Genomic DNA, 5,793 nt, shown 5'->3' with positions numbered 1-5,793 from the left:
ACGCCTTCAAGGAAAGCTTACCCAATGCAGTATATTTTACAAAAAGAACCAATCCAATAGCTCTATTTACAACAATAAAAAACCCAAATTACTCTTCCCATACAAACTAAATCGCCGAACGCCAAGTCGGCTTGAGCCGGAGCCCGTCCGGTATATTTCCGACATAATACCGCTGCGTCGAGCGATTACTACTATATATTCTATATACATTTAATAGCTATACAGGCGCGCATAGAACTGGCCGTACTTATGTGAGCGCTGTGGAGCGGCTTCGCTCAGCGCTGTAGCACTTTGCCTTTTCTCATCGTCTAGTCATACAAATTCAGTTAGCGCTCGACGATTTCGCTGCCGAGGCGCTGGCTTATTATTATCGTAGATTGGCGTCGGCGCAACTACACGGCGTTAGAAGGACGTTCCGTTTTAAATATCAGGTTTTATTATTATGAAGAGCGGCGCGGAGGAGTGCGGACGGCGGCGGTTGCGTGCGATAACATTTGACATTCGTAATTAGTCGGGCTGCGAGTCGGAGTGTAGTGGACGCGAGGCCGGCGGCGGGGAGGTCGCCCTCTCGCTGCTTGCGTCACGCCGCCGCCGCCTTGTGACAGTCACTCGCAGCCGCCGCCGCTGCCGCTGCTGCACCAGCCCGCACCTACTTGCCGCTACTCCGCTGCATGAGTAGCGGACTCCTCCACTAACTTATTTGGCTCTTTCAGTTTATGAATCTTAATTCTGGGACCGTGGAAGTAGAAAAAATCTACTTCCATGTCTGGGACAACAGCTTCCTAATTAAAAGGATCCGTAATATCCATATACTCGTAAATTAGTACTTATATCTTTGTACATTAAAGAAAAGAGGGTATTTCCCTTCATAAGTACTCACAGGGTAGGCAGAGATGCATTTATGCTCGTACTTTGTGATGATATCATACTAGTCACAATGGTAAAAAAAGGGTGGGAATATTGCCAATATGATTAAAAACGACATATTTCAGTCTAAAAAATATATCGGCACCAGTAGGGAATCGAAGCTGGGACTTCGACACGCTAACGGAGCGTCCTAAATTGTAATAAAAACAGAAATTAAGATGCTCATTCTGATGAGCTTTGATGACAACAAATTAGTTCTATTGTCATTAATTAGACACATCGTTAGTCAGTTTAGCACCTAATCAGCATGTATTTAACTGCAGATAACTTAATTCAATCATCAATTTTCGGACTGGACTTGTCCGAAAAACGCAAATTAAAAAATAAGCTAGCAATAGCAATGAATGGCGCGCGATCTAATAAGTCGAGTTGTATGTAGTAGGAAGTGGCTGGTGGGAATTTGAGCTTTGGGTCGTTGCGATAAGAGCGGGAAGTGTGGCCGAGGCGGCGAGGTCGCAGAGCCCACGTCATGTGTCAAAGAGCAGCGGAGGGAGATAAAGCCGGGCTTTGGTAAGGACATGCGGAGTGCGCCGCCGCCGCCGCCGCCGCCGCTGCACTCCGAGTGATTCCTCCAGCTGGAATCGTCTTTGCCGCTCTTTGTCCCGCTTACACTCTTTTTATGTGAAAGAGAGCAGTCCTTTCAGTCCCAAAGACTTAGAGATACAAAAGCTCAGGAATACACTCATCATATTGTGTTAGATATTATTCAGCGCTAATCTGGTCCTACCTCATTTCTTGTTACATTTAGTGATCAAATTAATTACGAATTTAATCAATAAAAAAACCTTTGTAAAATTTTAGTTTAATTTGGAAGGATCTAAAATATTCCAAATTAGATCATTAACGAGTCTTACAGTTATCATCATGTATCGATACCACGATGCAGAATTATTTTAGACTACAAAGTTTACCTGAATACACATTACTTTTAAATAGCCAAAAACCTTCCTAAACGTAGCCAAACCAAATTTTAATAAAGTCTCTTGTTGCAAACTCAACAAAAGAAATCAGTTGAAATATCTTGTGCACTTGCATAACATCAGCACAAGTAAACAATGACCACTCCAAGAATAATGATGACCCAACTCCAGCGAGTCCACAATGGACAGGAAAATGATGCTTATTGGCTGGTATTAATGACGACAACGCTGTGAAATTTACTAAAATATTACGTCCAACTTCATGATTTTGTCCTGAACTTATATTGATCAATATGGTAAAAACACCGATTTGAATTATTTCAATTATTGTTTTTGTAACACCTATATTCCAGACATAGTTTTAAAACATTAAGATTATCTATCTGAAGTCAAAAATTCAATCATGAAATTCATTTTAAGCTCTACTCTGATCTAAACAATATCTTTATCCGTTCAAATATAACTTTTATTAAGTACCTAGTATTTTTTTAATTCAAACACAGCGGAACTATCTGTTTTAATTAATATGTGTAATCAAATTATCCCATTGGTTCTTACAATTCTCCATGTGTAATTTTCTTTCTGCTCTTATATCTATGAGGATCTGCGCATCACCAATAAAAACAAATGTACATTATATTTTATGTATAAATTAACCATTGCTGCATTATGTTTGGTTGATTAATAAGCTCTCTCATTAGCGCGAAAATATTGGAAGTGTATAAAAGGTTTCAGTAATCATTTGCTCCACATGGATTCGATCATTTTGCTACTAAAGTGTGGTATTTTAATAATAGAGAAAACTCGAACTAATTTGTAGTTCTGTTTAATTTTGTATTATAGCAAAAATATAGTAATTTTGAATTGGGGACTAAGTATAAAATATGTGAGTACCTAACTACCTACTTATAACATACAAATGTGTATTTATAGAAACTTATTTCATAAAGCATGGTCCAGTAAGATCCTTTCTTTTCATAGAACATAATGTAGTTTGGCTCATCATTATTATTATCATCATTCCGGGTCCATGTTCCATATCAACGGTTGTGAATTTTGGCTCATTCGTATTTCCTATACCTCTTTATGTATAACACGGCCATCGTTAGAACCTGAACAATGACATCCAAATGCGGCAAAACCTTTTCACTGTGATAAAAATAATGATACATTTTATATATGGCTTTATATCCTACATCTAATACTACTCATTCGTTTCAGGAAAGACTTAATAAACATGCATTTAACAGGAATTGAACCTAGTACCTTTCGCTTGTCCGCCCGGACCGTTACAGCTAGGTCGCGCGTTTGTATTCTAATTTTGAAAGTGGAGATTAGAAACTCCTACGGGGAGCTTAAAGCTGTAAACTTTCCTTCTGCCTGAAATTACGTGTATAATTGTATATCCGTGTTTGTATTTAGCTAATTGGAAAACTAATTTGCTTTTCCCTTGATTGTGTTTTGCAATAAGCCAGTTTTGTTATATTTTTTCTCACTTATCATCTTCACCAGTTCTATTTGCTGTGTTTTCTGAGCTGATGTTCTCAGCCACTGCCAACCGACCATCTGGCAGGAGTACTCTCTACTTTTCACCTGAAAACATCGATATAAATATGGCCTAATTTACGTTAAAAATTGTTTATTTTTATTAAACAGTTTTCTCTGAACCAATAATAAGGTACCTATTTGATTTATTTATATTTTTAGTATACTGTGTAAGTATGCTTCCATAAGAATTTCCTCATCTCTTTAACCTAGGTATTTCAGACAATTTATTTGTGATACTCATTATATTCAGTATATTCTACCAAAATTAACAATGGTAGATTGCGGAGGCTATTAGTAGATAGAGGCGGCGTGCAGGCGTGCTACCCTCTCGCTGTACATCTTACAACTAAAACATAAATAAAACTTTGAAACATTCTTCAGAGAGTGAGAGATGTAGGCAAGTAACAGTGGCGAGTAAGGCGATAGCTTCCCGCGCAAACTGCAGTGTGGACGAAATGCTGCACCGCTTGCGTGGCGCTCTGCGCATGCGCGCCGCGCCTCGCCTGCTGGCGGGCGCTTGCCAGATATCAGACTGGGAGACAGGACTCCAAAATTGAAGGTCTATAATCCTTCGGTTAAAGCTAAAATGCTATTTTATGACTTATTTCAACATAAGTATATGAAGCAAATAAGAGTTTGATAGCACATTGGTGTTGCCCATAATTTTAGATCGCCGAATCGGGAAATGTTAGGAATGTTTCGTTTCAGTTACACCAGTGTTGCATAATTAATTATAAAAAATCCTATCTATTTAGCACTGTGTAGGCCGATACAAATATAGAAATGATAACACTTCGATCGCGAAAGCGCCATGCGCCTAATAAAACAGCACTTTTGTTTACGACGACACTCGTCACTTGCTGCTGCAACGTTTGAAAATGGAAAAGGTGACTTTGAATTAAATTTCAGAACGAGCATGTTGTGAATAGGGCGCTCGCGTGCGCCGCGATGAGGAGGGTTTGGGAACGCAGTTTCTGAACGTGTCGCTGGCGCTGGCTGGAGCCGCCGGCGCGGCATAATGAGCACCCGGCAGCAGCAGCACTGTGCCTACTGACTGTGCTCCTGACTCGTTCAGAAAAGATGCCATGCTTACTGAAAGCTTGTGAATGACAGATGCTACAATTCTAGAAAAGACGGTCAATGTTTTTATGTCTTGACGATAATTGGGAGCTGTGGAATGCATGAATCGCAATATGTTCCTTATACGTATCAATTAAAGGATTTATTTCAATTTGTTTGCGATTGCGCTCCTTCAAACAAAGACAATATGCAATGTCATGATGAATATTATACATATTTCAAATATTGTAAACTATGGTCAAGCACATTTATATATAAAAAACCTGAAGGATAATAAGAGTTTTTTCACAACGTTAAAGAAAAGACAGTTTAAATCTGCCGCCAAATGAGTTTTCCTAACTTACAATGAACGGATGCTACAATATCGATTAAGCACGAGTCACTGCTCGTTCCTCAAGCCACGCTGCACCGATTTCTCTCACATCGCAAGCAGTGTAAAGCGAGTATTTGTCGCATTCGTGGTTGCCTCGAGCTCTGTAAAACGTTACGCAGTAAGGGCGTAGTCGCTCGACAGCCAAGTGGCGCACTCTCGCGAGAGATGGACGAGCTGATAAACCTACAAACTTTATATAATACGAACACATCGTACGCCCGTCGTACATTGCTAAGTCTGCACGCGTTATCGTCGCTGGCGGTCTCGCGCAGCCGGCATTGGAGAGCGAGTGTTTCGTTCACGTAGTTGCAGAACCGGTTTCGTTGGTGAGGGGCCCGCCGCCCGGGGTCGCGCATATCTAGCGCGGCTCACGGCCCTCTCCTCTCCGCGCCACAAATCGTTGAAATCAAAACTTTCACGCTACGAGAGCGCTACGAAGTTTTACTGCTACGAACTTCCTGCTACGCGGCCGTAGCTCGCCGCACTCAAACTTTGTTCCAAAAGCTTTTTTATTTGTCACTTTATGTTATCTGGCGGGTGAAAACTTAAGTTCTTTGTATTACGGCCTCGGATTACGTTTTACCTATTGAATGTGCAAAGTCGCCGTTCAAGTCAATTTGTCTGGCCTTAGTGAAGTTATCACACGGTACCTGTTAATGTTCTCAAGTTGTTCTGCGGCACTGCCAAAAACTTAATTTTGCAGAACTGCTTCCTACTATTGCAAAAGTAGGTATCGAGGTATACGTAATACCCCGTCTCGAAAAGTCATGGCTCAACGTCATAGTTGAAGAGCTGGCAGCGCTAAAGCGTTCCATCCAATCTTTCCTAATACGTTTTCAGTATGGCATAGCGTGCTCAGAAAGACATGAACATTTTCCTTCTAGCAGTAGGTAGGTTGGCAGCGGCATTGTATTGTACGGGCAGCGGACTCGGTTCGGTTTTGTT

Source organism: Plutella xylostella, chromosome 25 (assembly GCF_932276165.1).
Source record: "Plutella xylostella chromosome 25, ilPluXylo3.1, whole genome shotgun sequence".
NCBI classification, from domain to species: Eukaryota; Metazoa; Arthropoda; class Insecta; order Lepidoptera; family Plutellidae; genus Plutella; species Plutella xylostella.
Note: the sequence above shows the minus strand (reverse complement) of the source record.